This window comes from Lagenorhynchus albirostris, chromosome 7 (genome assembly GCF_949774975.1).
Source record: "Lagenorhynchus albirostris chromosome 7, mLagAlb1.1, whole genome shotgun sequence".
Taxonomy (NCBI): Eukaryota; Metazoa; Chordata; class Mammalia; order Artiodactyla; family Delphinidae; genus Lagenorhynchus; species Lagenorhynchus albirostris.
In genome coordinates this window covers 62,851,091-62,878,792 of record NC_083101.1, presented here as the reverse complement: position 1 = coordinate 62,878,792, position 27,702 = coordinate 62,851,091, and the positions used below count along the sequence as shown (strand labels likewise).

Below are 27,702 nucleotides of genomic sequence, written 5' to 3'. Positions count from 1 at the left end.
TTATAAACATGATTTTTTTTCATATTTGCTAGGAGTTGGCATTATTTTTATAGTCCTAAAATGTGGAAGAGCTCAAAAGGTTGCCTAGGAAGTTCGGCTGTTACATACAATGATATTTAAAATAATATATCCCCTATTAAAATGTAGGCAATTATGATATGCCTTTGGTTACACCATGGACACCAATTACTGTGAACCCCAAGCACATACCACGAAACCACATGTGGAATGGTTAACCCTCCTAGCCAGTGTGAGTTATGATTTGCCACCAGCACAAACCTTGTAAGATTCCCATTATGCTAGCTTTACCATCTTCCAGAGAATTTCTTTCCCATCCTATGGCTCTGCTTGGGAAAGAGAGTAGAAAATGATGCTGGATATTATAAAGTCAGACTAGCAGGAATTATACAGACAGGTGTAGAGTTTTGGAAATCGGTTGAGATCCAGGAGCATGTAGATGGCATTTTCTACATCTTGCTTAAAATTAACAAGAAAAAAAATGTATCTGTTACCTTTGTTTTTGCAGATGGCAGATAACATATTGATGAGGGGGTAGAGATGTGGAGAAAGATATAGTTCTCAAATAAGCATTAAATACGCAATCAGGATTAGCTGGATTCTTTTTCATTCCTCACTTCCTCTTAATATTTGTCAGTTGAGTATTTATTTTGAAAACAGATTAGAATTTACTATACAGAAGGGATGGATGAGACCTAGAGGGAATGAAACAAGAAGTAAATAGAAAACAAATGGAAAGGAATTCAACAGAATAATTCACAATATGATTTACCCAAGAGAGAAGTTGAAAAATTGCCTAATCACAAAAACTTCCTTCTTGGGAAGTGAGTTTTTCCAGAAGGAGCTGGAGAAAGGAACAAATATTTGAATCATTGATGATAAAAGCCTACTCCTCCATCCAAGCAGAAGACCCTGATTCTGCTCTGTACTGTGAAGAATATTCCAGACTGAGTTGTCCAGGTTGCTGAGAAATTGCAAAATTTGAGTTGGGGGAAGGGAGTGGAAATTGTTAAGAGTTCACTGTGGCTCAAACTTCGTACGTAGTTATGAAGTTAGCAAATTTTAGTTCTCAAACAGCTCTCTCTATCGTCCAGGAAGATACTATTTTTCCTGGAAAGAAAAGCCCAGGACAGTGGAATTTCTAAAAATCCTGCTCTAATAGCCAGCCTGTAGAATTTAGTGGCCAGCGGTGACCCAAAGTGGTAATTTTTCAAGCCCTGACATTTATTTAATGCCTTTAATGTGGTTATATAAAAGTATTTAACATAAACACTATTAATATTTAAGTGGCAGGTGGCTGCTAGGCATAGTGGTTTATTATTTATAAGTCTTTTTCTTCTGGTTCATGGGAAGATGAGTGGCTGCCATTGACCCAAGAAGGATTCTTTTAATATCACCCATTAATTTCTTCAGAGAAAGAATACCATTACCTTGCAGCTTGGAGGTGTTGCAAAATATACTAATGTACTAGACCCGAGGTCAAGAGAATTGCATTGAGGTTGTGCATCTGTACCTAGGGAGAACTGTAAGCTGGTGCATTTGCTTAGCCTCTCTGAGACTCAGTTTCCTCATCTGTCAAATGGGAATGTTAACAATGTTTTTCTTAGGAACACATGCTGTGTGCATAACAGAGTGCTTTGAAAATAGAAATTGCTTAAAATTCGTTTCCTACCTCCCATTAGAGGTTTCAGTTCCCTCAGTGAAAAGAAACAGTGGATTAAGTATGGAATGTCAAATAGCTTCATTTCATAAGATAACTCCAATCAATTGATATGAATTTCCTAGAGGGTATCCTGAAAAGAATTTGAGATCTGGTATATCTGAAAATGATAGATAGATGATTCACATCTGCCTTGGATAAAGAAAGAAGAATGGCCGCCCATGTGCTACCTATTTCTCAGCTCCCACCCCCACCCCAGACTCAAAAGTCTCTGATTTTGAACTTGGCCTTTGTGTTTATGAACTACCTTGGGTAGAATTAAGGGAGGCTAATTAGGATCATTGTTACTAGGTCTTTAAAACAGCCCTAATAAAATTGGGCAGAGCCTGGCAATTTCCCTACTCAGCTTAGGGCCTTTTACTCACAGACATTGCACAGAAGCTGGCCTTGCCAACTTTTGACCAGTGAAGCTCTAAGTCAAAGGCTGGTATTTGAATATTTGCCAGTAAAAACAACTCCGTGGAGTTTTATTACCTTATAATTCCCAAAGGAGTCATGATAAGATCTCTGCTTATCTTATTTCTTTAAATCATTCCACTCACCTTTCTCCTTACTTCACTTCTCTGAATTTCACGGGAGGAAGACAGGGAGCAATGTGACTGGAAGAAATGAGACGTAGTCAACAATTTGATCATTAATAAACATAACTAAAAAGTAATTTCAGCAATTAAGTGCATCCTCATGTATAATTACTAAATTCGTTAAGACCAATTGTTTTAAATACTACGTTCTATTTTCATGAGTTTTTTACTTTTATGTAAAAAAATTTTTGAAAAAATAATTTTTAACTGCCCCAAAAGGTCACAACCCTAATGCAGCTATTCTGATTACAGTTTATTCTATTCCAGGTTTTGTATATTTACATAGGTACAGTTACTCTTAGTGGTTGTAAATATAATACACTTATGATTTTAAATTCTAATTATTCATTCAGAATTTTATTATAAATACTTTCCTGTGTTTTTCATCTTCATTGTAAACAGAAGTGGTCATGTTAATTGCAGCATAGTATGTCATTAGTGTTTGGATCAGAATTGATTAGCCATTTACTCCTCATAGGGTTTTTATATTGTCAGAGCCATATTATAATTTGAACTTATGTTTGTCTACACATTCCAACATGGTATACCACACAGACTGACTGAGCTTTGCTCTTGTTTCATTGAAGAAAAATATTTTGTGTAAAAAAACAAGTTCCACAGTCCATCATTAATTTTTTTAAAAAACAATGAGAATATGTCCTAGGTGAAATATTTTAAATATATCACATTTTGAAATAGTTTCATAGTTTCCAGCTATGTCGTAGAGTTTGAATAATATAATAAATATAATGATGTTCCCTTAAACATTGTGCCATAAAAAATGACATCATGATATCTGAAATGTTCATCATCGTCTTAATTTTTGTCAACATGACAGCCAACACTAGGTCATACCTTTATGAATGTGGACTTCCACTGGGCATACATGGAAAACTAGTGGAATGAGGTCACCAGGGCTCTCCCTGGTGTACAAGGAACCTCCTAAGTGAAAAATCTTGAAAAAGAGTTGAAATATAGTTGAAAAGTATAAAAGACTGGTTTTTAAGTAAGACAGCTTGGGTAACCTTGCTATGTGACCATGGTAAAGTCATTTAACTTCTCTGTTTTTGTTTCCTTATCATATGATTGATATAAAGATCCAACTGCTCTTTGAACAGTGGCTGACATATAACCTGTCAATAGATTTTAGCTATTATTATACAGATTTAGTCCAAAGACAATGTCAGGATTGGAGGGAGGTAAGATTCTGAATAAGGCGTGATGCTTGTCATTCTGATGGTCTTCTAGCTCACATCCTAGGAACTCATGGCAAACTCTGAGGATGGGAATCTACTAAAATAAATAAGAAATGAAAACCAGAAGAATCATTTTGTGAAAAGCTTCAGCTCATGAGAAGAGAAAGTAAGAAGACAAAGGCTCCTACGTGGTAGATGATGACACTGGTAGCCTCACATTAGTCAACACGTCCATCTTTGATGCCCTCATTGTCTAAAATCATCAACAGAATAGCAGTGCCTTGAGGTGACAACTAATGACACATGTCTATTTGCCATTGGTAACAAAGGAGACATGATCCTAAAAAAGCTGGAGAGAAGACAAAAATGTAAGAAAAAGCCTGGAAGAAATTCCCCAGAATTCTCATAGGAGAAATTTAGAGGGTCTATTCCTGATGGTGGGGGCAGTACTACAGAGAGTAATGTTTTGCGGCCCTTACTTCACCCACAGGCAGTTATGATATACCACACTCAGTTTTTAGTGGTGTGACTAATGATTTGCTATAAAAATCCGGAAATCAATTCATTCTACAAACATTTATTGAAGAGCTATAATGTGCCAGGCATTGTTTACTATACCAGTGAGGGTCAGACAGATTATATCGTCATAACAAAGTACGCCCAAATCTCACTGATTTACAACAACAAACATCTTTCCTCATTTATGCTGTAGTTCTCTCATGGTAACGATGGCTCTCCTGCATCATGATCTTCACTTAGGAGACCCAGCCGCTGGAGGAGCTTCTCTGTGGTATATCAATGGTCTTATTATAGAAAAGAGAAAGGGTGAAGCCCTAGCTGAATGATGAAGCACTTCTGTGCTCAAGTACTACATGTCAGCCCCTCCCACGACCTTCTGAATTCAACAGAACAGTGATACATAATCTCTTACAGAGTGGGACAGCAGGGGGGAAAAATGAATTTTCAGCCAACAGCAACACAATCTACTTGCCATGAAATCTATCCTCAATGGTTGTACTGTCTGGTAGAGTTTCATTTGGTCAAATTAGTCTTAAATATGATACTTAATGGAGTAAATATTCAGACATCGGTGAAAGCACAAATGTGATAGTACAAAGTCAGTGTGCTTTTAAGTGTTAGTTGCTTGAGATTATTTGAAATTGAGGATTATATGAGTTCAGGGCTCTAGGATTCAGAAATGACTCCAGATTCTTTCATCATTCCCCAAAGGAAAAGCAAGAATAAGTAGGATACCAGACATTTATGCAATCCCTCTGAGATCATAAAGGCTAACAAAGGAAAGTTTTCAAAGGGCAAAAAGACTTTACAGTTTCTTTGCAATAGACATTATTCAGTAAATACAACATCATTCATGACCTGGAAACATACCACCTTGGGTTGCCATCCTGGCAGGTATCATAGTTTGTACAAGGTTGGGCAGGTTAAATTCTTAAAAGGAAGACCTTTTTTGGAACACCCAAGGATTACAAAAAGCACAGCTGTCTTTCAGATGAGGTTTTATTCTGAGTGTTTCTTGTTCAGTGACCCTTCCTAACTGCATATAGGATACTTTTCATTCATTTGCTTTGGCCAATTTTATCTTCGATTTTTGTAACTGAATTTGTCTTGCCCTTTACTGCATTTAAATAGATGGAATGGTCTCACTTTAGACTTCTGAAACTATTTGTAGACCTTCGCCTTCACATGTTTGAAATAAATGTGAGGCATTAATTTTAGTCAAACAACACTGAGCCCAATTCACTTGGGAAAATGCATTTCAATGTGTAATTTATCATCCAGGACCTGTCCACTAGTTCGTTACTCCCAGAGAGTAAATTAGGCACTTTGATAGGTGCATTAAACTCCTCCTGGCTACTAGGTACCATTTAGGGCTGTGGGGCAATAATTTACTTAATGGTACCTTGGTGACCTCAAAAAGTTTATGTTATTTTGAAAGTTCTTAGTTTTCTTCCACAAAATAATTTATGCACTAGGAGGCTGGGTATGCTTATAAATATGTTTCCAGATAGGCAACAACTATTGAATAGAATAAATAAGATAACATCGTCATGCTGATGCAGACGTGAAATGTTTCATAACTGTGTTATCTATCCTATCCACGCAATAGATGTGTATCTCACAAAACAGTTATTTCTTTGGGTTTCTTTTTTTATTTACAAGACTGTCTTCCATTTTATTGTAATTCGTAACGCTTCATAGCTGTAAGGATTTCCAGATTCACATCACTGCATTTTTCCATAGTACAAGACACATTTATCCAAAATTAGAATAATGTGCTAAATATCCTGAAAGTTCTGACAGCAACTTACATCCTGCTTCTTCCTTGATTCACAGCAGAGCTTCATCCATGTTAAATAAGTTGCTTGTTAAGTTTTGATACCTCCTACTTCAGTCACTTGTTTGTTAAATTGCCTCAGATTAAGCTTGATCCACCAAGTCAAGTAAAAGCTCTGGATTTTGAGTGACTGAGAAAAAGAAATATACCTTTCATATTTTAATGTCTCTAAAATTTGGATATGTCTTATAATTGATATGTGCCTAAGTTTCTTTGGTAACATTTTTTTCTCTCTTGTCATAAAATGATAGTACATGTTATAACTGATGGCATATTGGATTTTTGAAATATAGTAGGGCAGTTTATTTTAGAATTTTGAAGATAAAGACCTGGGTGAAAATAGTTCTAAGAACATGAAAATATTGCCATTAAGAAGAGCAGAAGCTGATAATGTTTTCATACCCATTTCAGTTACACTGTCCCTCTGAAGATGAATTTATTCCCACCAATCAGTTTTGAAAATGTTTGAATGGGGCAGACACCGACAATTATATGAAAGTAAAACCTATGTGAAATTTTAAGGGAATATATGTATGCCATAATAAATCAGCAGAAATACCTGTTTAAACAATAAAAGACTATTCCTACTACTTTGCAACTAATGGAAGTTGAAATAGTGACTTGCCAGTGAAGCAGAGTTTTGGAAAGAAGCGCTGACCCAACAAAACTTGTGTTTACAACGAATATACTTCTTTTGTCAGAAGAAACCTGTAAGGGAATGTCTTTTTCAGAGTAACTCTACTCAAATCATCTCAGTTGCAACTTCTCTGGACCTCTTTGGATGGACCATCAAGTTCACATGTCAATGACAATGGAGAAAGAGGATTAGAGTCATAGGAAACAAGAAAAAAAAGGGGAAAAAGGAGGAAGGAAGAAAAGGAGGATAGAAAGAAAGGAACAAAAAGAAGAAATTTTATAATTAATCAAGATATGGAATTCCTGAAATTATACCCTTAATGTTACCCTGAATTTAAAAAGATATTTGCCTAAATATTCTACACATTTTTATTAACAAGTAATAAAGGAACCAATGTGCTTCATTCTCTTAGTAAAATGTGATGCTTATTAGAGTTTGTTTGCTGTATTATACCAAAGTACCAACATACAACTGGGAATCCCACTTCTAATATACAAAATGTCAAAATTCCAAAATGTGATTTCATGAGTATTTAACACCAAGCTCCTTGAATTGGGCACTTTTCAGGAGAGATTTCATTCAAATTTAAACAAGCAGCTATGTCATAATTAAAATTTCAAATGGAATATATATAGTTGAGTACCATAATTAAGATTTCAAATGGAATATATATAGTTAAGTCCTGGAGTACAACAGAACCGTAAACTGTTACATGATAGGAGTTTTTTGTGTCTTCATACCTCTAGAGAATAAACTCAATTTTCTTTGTGAAGGGAGGAGTTAAGATGTGATACACATGACAATAGTGAGAGGTTCTGAGGTCTCTGCACTGTTCCAGCCGATATCACAGCACAGCTTCACATTGAAGTTGAATGTCAAACATGTATTTGAACTCCGAAAACTCTAATAAGATTGATACATCTACAAATTCTGTATTTGCTTGAAATTACTCTTTAGAGTCTCTTATTTTTATAATCTTTAAATTACAGAAATAATTAACATGATTAAGAAAGTCCTAACTTCTTTGGAAATTAGGGGAAATAATGTAACTAATTTTTTTCTTTGGATTCACTTCTGTTGACTCTGTTGATCCATCTGTACCTTGTAAGTATGACCAGGGTCTGGTGGCAGGCAGCAAAAATTATTAAGTTTGAAAGACATGACATTCAAACTCTTGGTTGTACTTATGACCTTTCAAACATCCAGGAAATTACATTACGTTCATAAAACAATGATAATGATATTTACTTTTATAGTCATCGATAAGATTAAATGAGCTCATGTATGTAAAGCACGTAGCACATCGAATATGTTCAATCACTGGTTGCTTAAAATAAGTCCCATAGTAACCAAAGAGTAGTAGTAGCTTACTTTTTAATTATGTGGTTAGAATCTATTTGATGATTTACTTCTAATTTCTCCATAAGTTTCATAAGCATCCAGTAACTCAACTCAATAAATAGTTATTGTATGATGTGATAGGACTAGAGAGGTAAAGTATTTCCCATAGAAGTGCTCACACAGCGTGTCAACATGTCAATAAACATTCACATGAGAAGAACCCTGTACACTTATTTTGCAGTCCTAGCAAGCAGTGTGGGACACCCTGTGACAAAACTGTGGTGGGGAAGATGAATGATAGCGGGTACCCTAAAACCACTGATGAGAAACATCCAGAAAGATGAGCTTGAAATTACTACCTAAAACACAGAAATAACATCCATAAAAAGATGGGGAAAAACTGTAAAAGACATATTAACACTCAACTTTTAATATAGCTTAGAAACAAGAAGAATCAGCAAATACAAATATCTGGAAGAAATAGAATGGGATGGGAATCTTGGTCGCCTTGCTAGTTTGGTAGGTTAAAAGACAGATAAGGTAAAATCCACATTATCTTTAATGTAGCAGACAGCTAATCAGAGATCTAATTTTAGCTTTGTTCATATATTAGGGTCAGTGGTCTTTAGGGGTGAGAAACTTATTTTCTGCTTGAAGTCTTAGGTCCATGACGCATGAGATGATTTATTTTGTTGATCAAGAAACATGGGATGGCCTTGAGGGAGACATAAAATGACTCAAGAATGTGTGGGTCATAAGGAGACTCTGATCACAGTCTTTCAGTGGCCCTGAACTTCCTCTTCCATTCTTCATCTTCTCTGCCTTCCAAAGTCACCAGATCTTCCTCTCCTCTCCTACAGGACAGATGATCTTTCACATTTGGTTCCTTTAGAATTATAGCTGCTAACCCAAACAGGCATATCAGTAACTTTTCCAAAGAAGGCATTTTTTTTTATCCATGTAAGAGAAATTCTTGTGCCAACTGTTAAGAGAATACTGTGTTTGAAACAGACTAATAGATAAAGAGAACCAACTGGTGGTCACCAGAGGGGATGGGTTTAGGGCTTTGAGCAAAATAGGTGAAGGAAATTAAGAAGTACAAACTTCCACTTATAAAATAAATAAGCCATGGGGATGTAACATACAGCATAGGGAATATAGTCATTAATATTATAATAACTTTGCATGGTGACAGATAACTACTAGACTTATCATGGTGATCCATGCATAATGTCTCCAAATGTCAAATCACTATTTGTACACCTGAAACTAATATAACACTATATGTCAACGATTCTTCAATAAAAAAAGAAAAGAAAGAGAACACCGTGTTCTCTATTTGAACACTCCACAATACATTAGATATTCTAGTAATTCACGTGTTTTCCTTTCTCTGCTTGCATAATCATAAAGCTTTAGAAAGTAGGGGATGAGGAGCAACTGAAGCGCAGCTATAAATCACGTGACCATCTATCATCAACTTGTGAATCAAGGTCATGACCAGAATGTTGTTTGGCAATAGCATCCTTGATAACGATGCATAAGATAGTCAGTTATCCAGCCTTTTCAAAGATCTGTCATCTTCTGTTGCCAAAGGGTCATCCATTTTTGTTTTTTAATACAGTATTACTTCTTTGCTACAAGATAAAAAGAAAATTACCAGCATTGTAACAAGGGTTTATAAAAACAGGAGGGCTAGTTTTTACCCCCCAAAAGAGCAGTTGATATGAAGATTACCCTTTTTTTTTTTTTCCAGGAAAATCATGTACAATAGGGAAGATGGTGGTGGAGGAGAGAGCACGGTGGTGTAAGGGACCATGGGGATGAGAGAGAGGTAAAGAGATTCAGTGACTATTATGAGTGGGAAATTTGGAAAGGGGGAAAAGTTCCTAAAGTACATGTGTGCTGTCTAAAACTCCTTCAAGGAATCTTTAAAATTTAAGTTTTCTTCACAGAGCCAGTAAACACTACTGTTTCTTTATATGTTACACCACATAAAGATTAGACTCTATGGCGCCTCAGGTGTTATATGTGACGTAAATTTATATATAAGAAGGTTTATATATATGTATATGTATGTTTTTTTCCATGCCAGGCTTTTATATATCTTTACATCTTCCACAACACCAAGCATAGTATTTTGCACATGGCAGGTACTCAATAAATATTCGCTAAAGCCACACAAATAAGTATGGTTCTCAAATTAGTATTTACTAACCTAGAAGCACTGTGATATGTTGGAAGGAGCATGTGTCTAGTTACGTGAAAAATTTCAGCTATACTCCCTGGCTTATTAAACTCAATGGCTTTGGAACCTTCAGCAAGTTCTTTCTCTTTCCTGGAATCACATTCCTTCTCTGGATCATAAGGGCATTGACTACGTCATCTCTCACTGCCTGTCCAACATTCTAAGTCCAACACTGTAACCTTACAAGTTTCCAGGTACTTGTATTTGGCATGGATAGAATAAGCATTGTTTAGCCCCAGATTCTATCAGTTCTGCTCTGCAGTTCTTTAAGGCTATATTGGATTGCTCATTGTTTATTGTTTTAAGATAAACAGCTGACAGTATACTCTGAAAGAAGGGTGATGAGAAGCACACATTTACAACTCATGCCACTGTTGTCTAAATGACTAGAGGTGATAAAGTAGCCTCAGTAACAATAGTAGCTACTGTACGTTCCGTATTTACTGTGTGTTCTAGGCACTGTGCTAGTCATTCAAGAAACATTTTCTCTTTTGCTTATAATAATTCTGATAAGTAGGCCTCATCTTAGCCTATGCAGTTTTAGCTGCATAGGTGTCTCTCCTAGATAGCACTCCTTGAAATCAGTATAACAATCACAAGAAAGAGTGCTGGTGGTCAGCTGGTATTAGGGACTAAGGATGGGTTCTGTTCTTCCTTAGATGGTAACCTATAGACTCACAGCAAAAATACTGTGTAAATTTGCATTCACAAATTTGTATTTGTAAATATGCTACTATTAGTAGTTTTTTGTAAGGAATTGATATCTCTAAAGGAGCAACTTTAGGAATATTTGAATGGATCTTACTTGCGCTAATGAATTTTATGAGATATATACTTTGTCCTATTTTCAGCTGGTTCTATTGGAATTGGCTCTTCCTTACAAGTAGAGGAACTAAAGATTTATTGTCCTCAGAACATGTGGAAATTAGAAAATGGACTAATGGAATCCATTAATATCCTTTCAACAATTAGATGAATTGTAGATCAATGCAGTGTATTAATAGAGTCAAACTGATTTATATAAATATCCCATCAGGACAGCCTCAGGAAGATAGCACTAGTCTGAATTGTCTTGAAAAGAACAACAACAAAAAAATCTTACAGGACAAAGGCCTCTTTCCCACCTTGTATTTTAATAATTTTGAAGTGAAACTAAAATAAGTTAGTCTATATGGCTTAATGGAAACACACCACATCTGATTGAAAATTAAACATCTAATAGTAGCAAGGTGAACAGCATTCTTGTAATAATAAATTAGTTCTTTGTCATGCATTCCACAGTCAAATGTCTGTGTTGCTTTTTAAAAATGATTTCATATAATAATTATTATTTTAGTTTAGATGTCCTTTTCATTTTCAGGATGCAAGTCTGAATAAAGGTACCAATTAAATATGATTGATATAACAGTTACCCTCCCCTGTAGACGTTCTCCATAAACCTCAAAGCCTAACCTCAAAGATAAAAAATAGAATTCCAAAGGAAAATTACTGCAAAAGTACTTTGTGCTAAACTGGCATCAAACATAAAAGTAAAATAATGTCCATAAAGCTTAAGGGGCTAATTAAGATCTTAATGTGGTCTTATTCCTAGGAAAATATTAGGACTTGTGACTCGAGAAGCCTTGTGTTTCACAAATTAAAAGAAAAACAATTGAGGTAGTACGTCTATCAAAATGTTCCAGGATTGAAATTTAATGAAAATCTTTAATTAATTTATATCTGGATCACATTTTCTCATTATCAGTGACAATCATTAGGGAAATAGAGAATGGTATGAACTGCCCACATTCCCATAAAAAAAAAAAAAGGAGCTCAAAAGGTAGAGCGTGGCAGTTCAGCAAGAAAAAGAAAACAAACTATAAATTATCTTCTGCAGAAGGACAGCATGTTCAGCCAGACACGACAGGTTTTATTTTTTTTTATTGCTCATGGTACTCCGGCACCCTCGCTTATGTGTTTAGATTTAACAAAAGCATAGCTGGGCTTTGGGAACACTCAGCGCCAAATGAGGGGCTGGGACACATCCATTCACATGTTCCTAAAAGGAGATGGGCACAACCGTAGTAGGTATCAGACCCTGTACAATTTGGAGCAGGACGCAGAATAAAGAAGTCAGCTTTAATTCTGGAAGAAAGGTGGAGAAAAGCCCAAACATCCTTTTCCATTAACACTGACAGCATGTGGAAATGAAAAGCAAAACGGAAGCATAGGATAAGGAGAAAGCCGTTTCTTATTTTTCTGTCTCTGAAGAGGAGAAAAATAATGTATATTGGGTCAACATGAGGCATTGATTGTCATATCACTGATTATAAATTTAACTGCCATTAACACAGACGCTAGAAGAGCTGTCACTGACGTTCAATAACAATTCACTGTTACTTAAATGCACCTTAAATTCCCATGTTGCTTCCAAAGGCAAGGTTTATGAAATTTTATAGGGCATATTGGAAAGCATCAGATAGCTGACTCATGCTGGTCAGTAAGGAAGTAAATTTTTCCTTCCCAACTGGTCACACCATTCTAAGAGCATCCCTGTTCATACACCTGAACACTCAGTGATTGCTCCAGTCCTTTGGTAAGGCTGGAAAGAATTGAGGGCACAAATCAAGGGGTACAAACACCAGCTCTTACCAAAATAGACCCACGGAGGGGGTTATTGTTTGTGAAACTGACCTTTGGTGATTTCACCACAAAAGTCTAATCATCTCCACAAATGCCTTGCAGGGAACATGAAGTTAAAACCAGAAGTAATTCGATCACAGCCAACCAAGTGTTCTATGGAGAATTTCCACATTTTTAAATTTTTAACGATAACACAAAATGAAATAGGAAGAAAGGAAAATGTTGAGAAGAAGCAAAGAGTGTTCAGAGGGAATAATATTAACTTAAGGAAGCTTAGGTCCCCGATTCCCAAGGTTCGCTCAGGAAGGATTTTTCTACCTCCTCAGTTCTTGTAAAACTGTATAGGTGTTCTTTGGAGAGAAAAAAGGAGGACTCCCACCTTATGTTCTGAATACATTGTTTCAGCATCCTGATGCTGTGTCTAAACCATATCTCTTTTTTTAAATCAAATCTCTTAAAAAATCATACCTAATATGTATAACAAGTGTAATGTCAAAGGCACTGCGCCAAGGGTTTTGCACGGATTATCTATTTTACTCGCCCCAAAAGTCCTAAGAAGAAGGTACAATGATTGTCCCTACGTTATAAAGGTGAGGTAGAATATCCTCCAGGAACAGATTTATTACATGGCAGGTCAGAGATATATCTTCAACTTTTAACCAGTCTCTGGGCCCCAGTTCTGGTCACATTACTTCCTGGGACTGTGCTGTGAATACAGTAGCCACTAGCCACATGTGGCTCTTTGAAGTTAAATTAACACAGATTCAATAAACTTAAAACTCATTTCCTCAGTCGCAATAGTCACATTTTAAGCACTCAATAGCTACCATATTTTATAGTCCAGATAGAACACTTCCATCATCACAGAAAGTTCTATTGGACAGCACCGTCTTAGGACATTGGTTTTCCCTTGATGATGCTGTCAACTTTCCCTTCCATTCCCCACAGTAGGCTAAACCAGCATTAAATCCACAGAAAATACATGGGCTGTGATGAGTCTTTTCTTCCCACCTCCCAGGAAAGGGCTACCATCCTCTCAACTGGAGAAAATTGTTTGTATCCCACTTCTCAAAACAAAGCTGTTTTAATTTTTAAAAAAGGATTAGGAGTAAATGTTTAAAATTACTATCAAGTAGAAATGCGAGGGGTACTCTGTGGGAGTCAATGTGGACTTTTCACCAAACCATCTGTATGATCTTTGACGGCTGAGAAAGAAAAGCAAGTAAGATTATTATGAAGCATATTTTATGGTGATGATGTTATTTTGGCACCACATAAAGTACCGATGAAATTTCACTAGGGAATGCAGCTATGTGCACTTCTGCCTAGAATGCTATAGTAGGACATTCTGAGTCTAAGAACACACATCAGAGAATAATCAGAATGATTCAGTGCTAAACCATGACAAAGAATTAGCCAGTCTTGGCCTGAGTCCTATAGGCAAAAAGAAGATGTTAAGGAGTATCACAGAGGTAAATGAGATCCAGAAGGGAGCAGAACAAGTTATTGCCAATAATCTTCCAATAACGGCAACTCAGTTTAATGTTGTTAGTAGTGTAAATTTCCAATCGTTAAATTTGGAATTAAAGTGTTCGGCAGTATATTCAAAATCAAAGTTCAAACATAATTGAGAAATCAATCCAGGTAGAACTTCAATTGTGGTTTTTGAAGGTAGAAAAAGAAAGCGTCCCAAAATACTGACAGAATTAAGATAATGATTTCAGCTGATCTAGGAAAATATGTGGGGAATGAAATGAAGACTCAGTCCTGTTGGCTAACATACTGGCTTACTTGTAGTTTTCATTCCTAAAGTGAAGGGATTGTACTATCTAATTAAATAATATGCTATATTCAGGTTTTGCGTTGTCTTTGAATACAGGCACAACTTTGTCATGCACGTTCAAAAAAAATCTTAGACCCTTCTTCTTGAAAGAAGCTTTGGGAAGTTCTCTAGTTCATCCTCTAAATTTTATAGATCAGTATCCTAAGACCCAGAAACGTTCAATAATTCAACCATGGTCACTTAGTTCATTGGCCACAGAGTTGGGAAACCGTGGCACCAGGTGAATAATTACAGCCAATGACGTAACCAGCAGCACCAACATTTCCATATGTGTCTGAGGACCCAAGAAGTTCGGACGAGATGGATGATCTCTAGGGTCCTTCCAATGCTAATATTTTGAGAAGTCTTCTTCAAGCAAAAATAAACTTTAAAAGTTTTATTTTAGAAAAAAAATTTTTTTAAACAGAAAAGAACAAAATGTTTAAAGTTCCATAAAGTCACCATCCAAGGAAAACTACCATGCCCATCATAGATCTTGCTTTAGAAGGCACAGATATTACATACTGGAAATGCTCTGTGCAGAACACCCAGCAACCATGTCTTTAAAAATAGTAGCAATGTCTCTTTCATCTTTGTATCCTAGGCCCTGGAACAATGTCTAGAGCGTGAGAAATGTTTATTGAATTGAATTGAATTCTTAATTTTAGAGATAAGGAAACTCAAGCCCATTCTGGCTAGGAGCCTGCCTTCTATTTAATAGATGCATTCTCAACAGAGGCAATATTGCCCCCAAAGGGGTGACAAAATCTTACTCTTGCTATGTATAAAACAAGGGCATACAGAGAGTACATAAAAAGGTATACAGTATAGCTGTGTATTAAGATTGCATAAGGAAGGGACAATTAAGGGAAAAAAAACTAAAAAGGCCTTCTATGGGGACAAAAAAATTTTTTAATGTTGGGATACACTGGTCTAAGCCTATAGAAATTACATGAAGTAAAGAAAATATACATCACAAAATCAGAGGACAGTTACCAATTTTTTAGATGGATCCTCTTTGGCCCTCACAAATGTTTAAAATGTTTCACCTTCTGTTTACTGGCTCCAAGATGATATAAGTTGAATATAGTAAGCTTTCCTTTTCCCCCTGAGTAGGAAATTGCAGTAATAGATCTGTCCAATTTCATGGACAGTTATTTAAATGGCTTTATTGTGTTCTTATGATTCAATCATTCATTTTAGAGCTTCACTCTCACATTCTAGTCAAAGCCATCTTCTTTCCAAGCATTCATTGCTAGTTCCTTGGGAAACTCTCTCACTTCCTCCAGGGGACCCCAGTTCTCCCTGTGATCTGCCAGCATCAGTGGCCCTCTGTTTTCCTTTGCCCCATGAGCTCCTCCTTCAGAACCCCTCTTCCACACTCCTTGGAAATCTCCGTGTCTCTCTGCAATACTGTTACCCCTACACTAGAAGGCAAATGAAGGTAACCAAGCTGGTGTCTAAACAGAAGGCCTGTGGGGTATGATATTACAGCTCCCCCAAATCTGGAAGCCCCTCTCAACTGACTTCAATGAGGGGAAGCAATCCTGTCCTTTCTTCCACAAGGAAGTGAGATGAGGGAGTGGCTTTCCCTCACCAGCATTGCACTCCCATAAAACACAGCTGCCATTTCCAGCTCCTCCCCTGTCGCCCGCCCTGGCCTCCATTCAGAAGTGGGCCAGCTTCTCCTAATAGCTGAATGGGAGGTGTCAGTCCTCTACAAATAATACTTCTCTAATCATTGAATATGGAGCACTGCTTTCTTTAGTCTCAGCTGTGAGTCTCATTTTCTAAGTCAAGCCCTAGGCCCCTAACATCATACTGTTAAACCTGCCGCCATTTAGCTTGGGGACCAAGCATTTGATACATGTTATCTCATTTATTTCTCTTCACCAACCAGTAAAATATTATTCTCTTCCTTCTAGAGATGAGGAAAGTGAGTCTTGGAAGTTAAGCAACTTTTCTAAGGCACAACTATTTCTAACAAATAAGTGGTTCAACTACTAGTGGACTCTAGACCGGTAAGACTCTAAAATCCAAGCTCTTAACCAATAATTTTTTTTAAGTGAAGGTTAATTAAAATTAACTTGATTGGAGGTCTCGTTGAGAGATACCCATTGAGGGACCTAATACGTGGCCAGTCAGGAAATCTGTGTCTAAAGTTGGGGCTCAGGAAAACAATAATTTGTACCATCAATTTTACTTTTTTTTCCCCTGGGTACATCAGATCTTATTTTTTCAACCTGAACTGAGAGAAGTATTTCATATGCAGAGCTACGTAATAGAAAATAACATGGTACCACCCAGGCATTTGGAGGAACACTTAAAGAACTAAGGACACTTTTCCTATTATTGATTTTTTTTTTCAATTAAGTGTTAAGTGGAGAAGCAGAAAGAAGATAAAGGGCTCTTCCTAAGTAATAGGAATAAGTCCAAAATCGCCTAGCCCACATTTGGGGCCACCATAGCTGAATCAGAGCACGGCACCGTTTCTGGTTGATGGATGAACAGTCTGTTGTGAGGCTGGCCAAGGATTCTGGCCCCCTGTGCCATCTCTGATTCATCTGTGTCACCAGAGTCTGAATCACAGCTGTGTGACCTCAACCAATTGATGAAAAACAGAGAAGAGAAAAGAGAAAAAGATTTGGAGGAGATTTGACTTAGAAGTTGATGTGCTTTATTTCTTACCTACAAATCCTTATAAAATCATCTCTATGTGTATAGTTTCTAAAATTCATTATGAATCTCACAGATGTTTATATGGCAAACTTTGCAGATCTTCTTGTCTGTTCTCTACAAAATATCCATTTCTTAGGGATATATTTTTAGCTTTCTAGTCCCCAGAGATCATCTCTGAGAGACTGGTTGACTCCAGTGATAATCCAAGGATCTTCTGATGGGGGCTATGGGAAAGTCCCAGTAGCTGCCTGACTGAGTCGTTAAAAACTCCAGCTTTTCTATTGCACCTCTTAACAATGGCGTTGGATGTTCTTTGTCTAAAGACTTCTTACTGGTGCAGAGATTTCTAGGAGCCATAGACTCTCCCAACCTACCTCCATTAAAAGCTACACAGGAGTGATTGAGGCATGTTGGGCTTTTAGCTACCAAGACAATTGACTTCTCTGAGGAAGCCACTCTGGGAACAGCATTTCTTTCTCCTAAGTGAGCAGAGGGAGTAGGAAAATCAGAGTTCAAGGTCTGGCTGTCTAGCTTCAGGGGCTGCAAAAGCAGCAGTGAGGGCTCTTTAAATTTTAACAGTGCAGACAGCAGAGACGTTGGGATTGCCAAGTTCTTAAGCATTCCCCGTGAATGACACCAAATTCAAATTCTTGTTGGCAGAGTGCTACAGCTAGCCTGTGCAGAGACTTTAGAGAAAGTCTTCAGTAAACCCTTCTAATTTAGAAAGCTATGAAGTTAAGTTAGTCTCTGGGGGGAATTACCAATTCACTAAAAAAGAAAAAAATAAATCATGGGAGGAGAGTAGGGTAGGGAAGAAGAAAAGAGGAAAATCAGGACTCTGCCTATGGTTTTGTACTTTCCCATGAACAGATAAAATAGCCAGGCTATTGAATGTCTGACAGTTCAAGCAATTGTTTTGAAATAAACAGGGTCATGGTGGTCAACAGATCTGAAAACCACTAATGGTGTAAGGACTTCTGCACTTAGTTTTATAACGTCTTTGCTACACCGCAATTTCCTCATCCAGGAAACAGAGCTACAATTGGCCGCTAATACCTTAGAGATCATGATGCCCACTGCCTGTGTTTGGGACTAGTCCTTGAGCAGGCAGTGTCTTCTCCCCACCCCCAATTCTATGGAGGACCATCCTGCCTTCCCATCATCCACAGAGGTTCTACTACAAACCACTTACAGGCCTCAGCAGCAAAAATTTCTTTTAGACCCCCAAACACTACCAGCAGTACAATTCCAAGGCACGATAATGTAAGAAGAATTGATAAACTGAATTTTTTGGAAACTTTGACTCATTCCATAAATACAGTTTGATGGTCTCCTGCATGTCAGGCCCCGTCCTACGCACTTGTATGTAAGGTCCACTTTCAGGGACCTTACATACAAGCTGTAAAGAATATGAATCTCCCCTCTGCAAGGGCTACAGTCCAGGGCACCTGCTTTGAGTTATGAAATAATATTCATTTTACTTAAAACCATTGTCCAATGTCAAAATTTTTTTAAGGAAGAAGAGGAAAGGAGAATGAAAGTAAGAGAAACAAGAGAGGCAAGTAAAAAGTAAGAAATATAGTGAAGCTTTTTGTAATCCCAGTCTATATCAAATTAAATTTTAGAAATGGAAGAAAACGTATCGGTGTCAGGTCACAATGGGCTATTTTAGTTAACTTCTTCATCAGTCAGGTGAATAAGAACCGATAGAGAATGTATCATATTTTAGTTGCCTTAACTATGCCTCATTCAATTTTAAGGAATATCTCCAAACTTATGTTTAGTTTGTCCTAATTTCCATTTATGAATGCATTTATTGAGCATCCTTTATATTTAAGACACTGTGCTAGGTGATTGGCGTAGTAGGTTACATGTTAAATCTTCACATACTTATTCTCCCCATTACATAGATGAGAAAACAGGGGCTCAGAGATTACGTGACCTACTCAAGATCACCCTGCTAGTACATGGAGGAGGGAATATTTGCATCTAACCCCTTACTTCTTCAAGCCTGTGTGTCCTAATCTAAAAATAAGGGCTAATAACAACTTCTTTGTAGAGATGTCCTAAGTATTACAAATAATATATGAAAAGTTGCTATGGCAGTACCTGGCGCCTAAAAGACTGTATGATTGCTGATAGCTGTTATACCACATATCTCATAAGGTCCCTGGGGACACCTTGTACCCAAAAATGTAGAGATGACTGTATAAAAACTCCATTATTTGCCCCACGGGAAACTCAGTGTCCTCCCCCATATTTCTATCATTAGCCAGTGCTTGATATTTCCCCTCTATGATTTCCTGATTCTAGTAAACTTTTTGTTCACTCTGCAGTTTATAGTTGTTCCACTGTTGGAACAACGTAAAATCAAATATTAGACATCTCTTTTCTTAAAATGCCCTTGGCCATTTCAGCTGAGTGGGCTCCAGCTACCACACTTAAACCATGCTCATTTCTTACACGGAGCAGGGTGGTTCCGTCTCCTCGCTACTGTTGCCTTAAGGCTTCAGCCTTAGCCTCACCCAGGTTTCCAAGGCATTTTCCTAAGGCAAACAATTTCTTCCTTAGGACGACCCTTGATACCAGCTGATAAAATAAGATTTCACCTAGTTACGTGACTATTACCTACTACGTACCTAGTGGGCCCCTCATTTATGCCTGATCTGACTGGATTTCTAGCCTGGGCTCTGAGGTTTGCTGGTTGAATGACTATGGACGAGTCATCCTGGCATTTATTCTCTCAATTGTAGAGAAAGTTGGACTAGATGTTCAGCAAATGCCTTTTCTCCCAGTAATTTTATTCTATTCAGAGCTTTCAGATAATTCCTTTTCTCATAAATTTCAACACACGGGTGGGGCTTGGAGTGGAACTTGAGAATACTTTAAAACCAATTGCACGATAAAAGATACTTTATGCATAAGGAAAAATCATCAATTTTGTTTTTGCTGGTTCACCAAAAATGAAATCAAAGCCACAAATCTCCTTTAGTACTTTCAATCATAATATACTATACGCCCACACTAATAAAAACAGAGACAAAGGAGATAAAATGTTTTGAAAATGATGGAAAAGGGCAGAAATGTAACTGTTAAGGATAAAATGTATTACAATAATATTGATGAGACCAGGAAATGTTTTTCTATCTAGCCACCGAAATCCAGGGAGGTAACTGTTTTGCTGTGCTGAGGCACTTGGCAGGGCTTACGGTACCTGGCGGCAATCTATTTTTCTGGTTAAAAGTACACGCTCATTGTAAGGAAACTGGAACATTCAGAGGGATAAAAAAAAGTAAATTGCTCACTGTATTATCATCCAGGAATAACCATTGTTAATGTTCTAATTTATTTTTTTCTATCGGGACTGATTGGAACTCTGGTACACACATAATGTTATATTCTGACTTATTTTGCTTAACATGGGTGACAACTGTATCCTTCCCATCAACCTAACATTCTTTTATGAAGTGTTGAGCCGTGACAAAGGCCATGTTAACCAGCATCAAGGCGGGTTGATGCCTTGGTCCTTGGAATGAGGATTATGATTTTGTTTTCAGATGAAATAGTATAGTTGAGCACTTGTTTTCAGAAACTCTGAGGGAGACTGAAAACCATCTCGGTATCTAAAGGTTGTTTTCATTTATAGCAGCCGTATCTCTTAGTTGCATGTCATAGGCAGTTGCTATCACATACCTGACTGAGCACTCCCTAGGAGGCCTGAGAAGAGCCCATTCTTGGGTGGGAGACAGATGCATTGAAGTTCAGAGACAAAGCCTGTAGGGGCCCTATAGTGCCATGGGGGAGCTCAGGCACTTGTGGATCTCCTCCACAGAGGTTCAAAACCTGGCTCTTAACCCTTGTCAGCTGAGCGGCCTTACACAAGTTATCCTCTTTGAAACTCAATTTCCTAATATGTAATATTTTATCCCCTCTCTCACTGGGGCTCTGTAGGAATTAATGAGTATAATGCATGCAAATCACTTAGCCCAGAATATAATTTTAAGTGCAAAAGAAATGTTAACTAGATATTGTTACTGGTGTTGTAGTTATGGTTTTTATTGCCTCCAGTTTTTGGCAAGTTCCGGTCAGTATAAGTCTCAGTGGAACATAATCATGAAACCCTTTAATTTTTCTCTGGTCACAACTTTTCACTGCCATTATAACTGTCCCTTTCCCATCCCTCAGCAATATCTTGAGTTAAATGCTATGACTTCTCTCTCCCTTCGGATTATGAAAATTTAAATCTGTTTAAATTTCCATCCCAAGTAATTTAAATCTCACCTCTTACTTCCCCACTGTCCTCGCACCCAGCAGCCTTGAACCAGGCTCTGACTGCCCAGGGTGGAGGGCAGGTTATATGGCTGACTACAACCATTCTTTCCTACGCCCTTTTCAAGACCCAGCAACCTTGATCGGGACAAGCAGATTGAAGGAAAAGGGCAAATGTTTATTATTGTCTCATTTCTTTCCTGTCTGCTCCATGGACCTATCCCTGATGGGTGTCGCTTCTTCTCACACAGTGGTGACTGGCTTCTGTGCCTCTTGTAATGTTGGCTCCCTCATGACATGCTGGCTTCAGTTCCCTAGGAGGGGTCACGTGGGGCTTCCCTCACTGCGCGCTTATCTGACATGGTTATCGGGCTCAGTGTACTGGTTTGCTAGAGCTGCCGTAACAAAATACTACAGAACACGTGGCTCAAACAATAGAAATGTACTGTCTCATAGTTCTGGAGGCTAGAAGTCTGAGATCAAGGTGTCAGCAGAGTTGGTTGCTTAGCTTGTGGAAGCATCACCTCTATCTTTGCCTTCGTCTTCACATGGCATTCTCCCTGGGTGTATGTGTTTCAGTGTGCAGATTTCCCCCTTTAATAAGGACACTAGTCATATCGGATTTGGGCCCACCCAGGGACCTCATCGTAACTAATTACATCTGCAATGACCCTATTTCCAAATTTAGTTGCATTCTGCGGTACTGATGGTTAGGACTTCAATATATGAATTTTGGGAAGACACAATTCCACCCTTAACAGTCAACATCAACCATCCCATGCCAACCAGCCTGTCTCCAAGCTCTTGCCTCTGTTAGTGCACACACTGCAGGCAATGAGGGGGCTCATACGATGGACACTTTTCACTGTTTCCTGCCTTGTTACACGTGTGTTTATGGCAGGATTCAGTACCTAGGGTCTGTAATCACCCGTCCTCCCAGTTCAAGGAGATGGCTTGTAGACACCCAGCTTGAGTGCATCTGCTTTATAATTCTAAGTGACTAAGCTTGTCCTGCATGCAAGGTGATATTCCGGAAGGAAGTATACTCGAGTCCAAAACTGTTTAACCTTTCATATTTATTAATGCCTTTTTCCAAATCTGGTTGCCCCCAAATGATTAGCATGAAGTAGATATTTTATTGCCCTTCTCCCTGGACCTCATCTGTCTGGAAAGTAATAGAAGGGCATGGGAAGAGATAACAATGGGAGGCGGAAAGCCTAGTGCTGATTTGGTTAATTTCCTCAAAGGCAAATGCAGGTCTTCATCTGCTCTGGGTTGCCCAATGTGACGCATGGACTTCCATGATTCACTCTGTGCAGATTCTATCGTATGTGTTCATTTCTTAATTTTAAAATAAGTCTTCTTTTCAATCTATTGCCTCAATGTCCTTATAGTTTGGAAAACTGGTTCCAGTATAATTCCTTGTTCTGTAAAACACATTTGGGGGCAGAGGCTTCACTGAGAGAGAGAGAGAATCATAACCCCAGACCCCATATGCCTGCCCAAAATAATTGGTACCTTATATGATAGGTACTTCTGGATATAAGATTTATATTTCCAAAAAGGATAGAGAAGAGCAAGCCTAATGCAAGTTGACTTTACCCCGGGTCCTAGCAGAAGTGATATAATCCTGGCCGATTTTATCATTTTTTCAAAGCAGTGGTTCTCAATGAATTCCCCAGACCAGCAACACCAGCATCCCCTGGGGTCTTACAGAAATGCAAATGTTCAGGCCCCAGGCCAGACCTACCCAATGGGAAACTCTGGGGGTGGGGTCCAGACAGCTGTGTCTGAGCAAGCTCCGAAGTGATGCTGACGCACTCCAATTTGAGTAGCACTGCTCTGAAGCAGTAGTTCTTAACCACGGCTGCGTTTTACAACATCTGGGGCCCTGAAAAAAAGCAAAACAAAAAACAGTTGTCTATGTCCCAACTCGTCTCAGTTGGATCACAATATCTGGGGGTGGGTTCTGAGCAGGGATATTTTTAACAAGTTCCTCAGATGATCTAACAGGCAAACAGGATTGAGAACCACTGCTCTCAGTCAACAGAGTCTATAGATTCTCTACTGCTCAGGAGATCTCTTCTGGAGCCTCTGTTGGATGGGAATGATGGGGCCAGCTGCCAGGGCTTTGGGCCCCCTCCCTAATTCACCTGGAGCAACTAAACTTTTATCTGTTTTCCATCCTTGGCTTTAGTATAATGTTTTGTCTGAACAAAGGTTTCTGTGGCTCAAAAGTACAAGCATTAATTCTCTGAAGGATAATAAATTGTAAAAGCCAAGAGCCCCTTGTTTCCTTCTAATTCCATTTTATGGAGAAGGTGAGACGGTAAAATAAATATATCTGGAGCTTATCAGGAGAGAATAGTGGCTGGAGGCTCCTCGTGAGGTTATAGGAAATCTGAGGTTTTGGAATGGACCAAAGTGCATGGAAACATTTGTGTGGGAAGTCCAGGAATGTGATCTGCTGTTCCAACTGCTCTATGCTTCACTAATCTGATCCTCTAAAACTTCATGCTTGTTAGAAACATAAATTATACCATCACAGATTAAAAACATGTTCACCTTTTGAAAAATAAATCATGGTATGAAAGTACAAAGTAGAGATTTTTTTTTTCCTGATTTTGGTTAGCCAGCATCAAATCTATGAGCAAAAAATTAAACACAAAATATAGAGATGCTTAAAATAATAAGACGATGGCCAAAGAGGGGCTCCATCAGCACAGATACATTGGGAATTTTTAATGGCAAATAAAATGTTGCAACTGAAACAATTTTAGAATATTTTAAATCCATTTATTTTAATTGGAGCAGTTTTTGTACATAAAGATGCCAGGATACATGAGAAGGAATATATGTAAAAGGTGGATAGCTTCATTCATCAAGGTAGATAGGTATTTTAGAAGGCAATTTGACTCTCTCTCTCTCTCTCTCTCTCTCTCTCTCTCTCTCTCTCTCTCACACACACACACACACACACACACACACACACACACACTACAATAAAAGTCTTTGCCAACTTTCGTGATTAGGAGCTTTTAAATATCCAGGAGGTCCCTGGAAAAGGAAACTTACTAAGGATAAAGTCTAGCGTATTACAGGCAGTTACCATGCTGATGATGGACATGAGTTCTGAGTAAGCAAAAAAAACAATGAACAATATTTAAATCTGGAGAGGTATGAAAACAAATGCTTGATGAGTGTCATAAGTGTCAATTGAACAGATGAAGAGAAGAATGAACCTGCAGGGTGGGGAGGCAGAGGTGCTGTCAAAGGTGGTGAAAACAGGAAACTCCAGTTGGTGGGATATGTGGTTAGAATTACAATAATAACAGTGATCATCATGGGTGCCTCCTTCCTCCTCCCCAGCAACTGAATAAATAAGGAACTAGAGTATGACGATCACTCCATAAAACTCTCATAAAATCACATTGTCCTATCAGCTCTCTTTACGTGCACGCTGCTCTAGAAACTCAACAAAGGGGTGAAATTCTCCTGGCAGAGAGGAGAGTTAAAACTTTTCCTTTATCAGGGAATGAGAAGTCAGGACAGACAGACAAAACAGAAAAAAAATGCCACACTTCTTTCATCCAGAATCTTTAGTCTTAGGAGATCAGAAGCACTGTGGCTTGATTTGAGGGGCCTTTTGCCATGGCTTTTTTTTTTTTTTTTTTTTTGTGGTACGCAGGCCTCTCACTGCTGTGGCCTCTCCTGTTGCGGAGCACAGGCTCCGGATGAGCAGGCTCAGCGGCCATGGCTCACGGGCCCAGCCGCTCCACGGCATGTGGGATCTGGCATGTGGGATCTTCCCGCACCGGAGCACGAACCCATGTCCCCTGCATCGGCAGGCGGACTCTCAACCACTGCGCCACCAGGGAAGCTCTTGCCATGGCTTTTAAACTACTTAAGGATAAGGACTTTACCTGTTCATATTTCCAACACCCCCAAAGCAAGCATAGGGCCGAGGAAAGTATACTTTGAATTTTCTGATTCTCAGAGCTTCTAGTAGGGCTTCAATCAAAATTCCTGATGGTTCTATGTTTTTTTTTTTTTAATGAAATTTTAAATCACAGGTAATCTATGTATATCTTATGTGTAACTTCCTAGAGTATTTTCAAACATTTTTACCGGTGGAATCTGTTTACAAATTTACTCTTATGGCCAAACCACGATTTATAAAACAGATTAAAGTAGAACTGTACTGACCATTAAGGGGCAGGGAGCTCAGACTGCTGGGTCACCTTCCCTTCATCCTACACAGTGACCTTGAACATCCTCCATGAAGCATCAGGGGTTAGAACTCTTTGAAGATCATTGTTCTAATATATTTATCCATATATATCTATATATATATATATATACACATACACATATATATACACACACACATACATAATACCTATATATGCATATATTATCATTATTATATATTTATATGTTATATTATACATATTATTATTATATATCATGAGTACATATGGAACACATTTGTAAAATTAGTACAGATGAAGCGTGGTTCAGTAATAGTAACTGTTTACCACGGAAAGCAGTTAATGTATCTATGTACCTATGGTACAATCCAGTAATTCATCTCTCTGTAACCTAGGCACCATCCCCATAGAAACTGTCTTGCACCAGGGCCCTCAACTTCTCATCTTACTTTTCATTTTGAGCATATATTTTCCCTTTTTTAAAAAAAAAGTAGAACCTTCACTTATTTTTCGTTGTAACTGAGGTACAACTTATAATAGTAAAATGCACAAATCTTAAGAGTACAGCTCTATCCCTTTTACCTACCTACAGACATACCTGTGAAATCCCTACCTATATCAACACAGAGAACATTTTAGCACCCCTAAATGTTCCCTCCAAGTCAGTACCATCTCCAGAAGGTAATAATTCTTCTAACCTCTAACACAGAAGATCAGTTTTGCCTGTTTTTGAACCTATATAATCTAAAGCATGTAGTATATGAGCTTTATGCATCTGGCTTCTTTCACTCAGCATATGAGATTCATCCCTGTGCCTGAATGTGATATTGGTTCATGGTGATGACCTTGACTTTTATTTTCGTAAGAGCAAAAGTTATTTGACCTTTATAACTTTTCCCTACCACCCTTCATCTCAGCATGTATCATCGTCAGGGTTTAGAGGTGAAAAGGACTTTAGGACCTTAAATGTATCTAGCCCAGTAACATTAAGAGACGAGCCTAAGGTCACACCCCTGGTCCTTCCGAGAGCTAGGACAAGGAAAGCCTGGTGTCTTGACTCCCGTCCGGTAGCCTTTCCATTACCTTTTGCTCCTGTCTCTCTTTTATTTCTCTTCCCTAATCTGTTGACCCTGCTTTTTTTCTGGAGAAGCAATAGGAAAGCTCATCTTCCCTATTGGCAATCTCCTGAGCAATGTGGCTTAAGCTCTTTCTCACTTCTTTTCTGTCCCAAACTCCTACTTCTGCCTTTCATCCTAATTAATCCTCAATTCTTTGAAATCTCTTAATGCATCACTCTAGGAAAATTACCATCACCATGCTGATTACTGAAACCTTTCCAGCTATGTTTTCCAGTTCATCTTTCTAGCTACCTGTTCTCAGATTTTTGAGACTTTTCATTTCCATCTACTGGAAATATTGTCCTGTCTAATCTTCCATTACTTTCCCATCTCATCGTAGCCTTATCATTTTTAATGTAGATCTGTGTTCTACATTTGTTCCCTCGCTGATTGGTTCTTACTTCACATCACCCATTATTTTTACCATTCTAATATATTGGAATGGCAAAATTACAAGGATACCTGACAGTATCAAGAACCCAGGGTGAGTGACCACAAACAAGCAGTAATAATAATGGTAAATATTTATATAGCATTTACTATGTGTCAAGCACTATTCTAAGCACTTTACACATATTAACTCATTTAATTGTCCTAACGACCCTCTACGGTAGGTACTAGGGTTAAGAACTCTGTTTTATAGATGAGGAAACGGAAGCAAAAAGAAGTAACTCACCTAAGTTCAAACAACTGGTTAGGATTTGAATTCAGGGGGTCTGGTTCCAAAGTCTTTGATCTTAACTGGCCTCCAAAGATGAAGATGGTGTGGGTACAAGAATAAAAAGAAGTCAACTTAGGGTGCTTGGGATAAATCTTCAGGAAGAATTTGGAGAGATGTCCAAGATGGGCAGCAATATAGCAGACATGGGAATTTAGTCTGGCAA

At 38.1% G+C, this 27,702-nt stretch overlaps 1 long non-coding RNA gene across 1 annotated transcript; it reads right to left on the bottom strand.

The window, feature by feature from the left end:
- Nucleotides 1–502: 502 nt before the first annotated feature.
- LOC132522904 (uncharacterized) lies at nucleotides 503–27,702 on the bottom strand. The gene is made up of 4 exons (XR_009541371.1): nucleotides 27,495–27,702; nucleotides 23,240–23,380; nucleotides 2,281–2,337; nucleotides 503–713 (listed from the first exon to the last, which is right to left on the bottom strand). It is a non-coding gene; the product is annotated as an uncharacterized LOC132522904 (long non-coding RNA).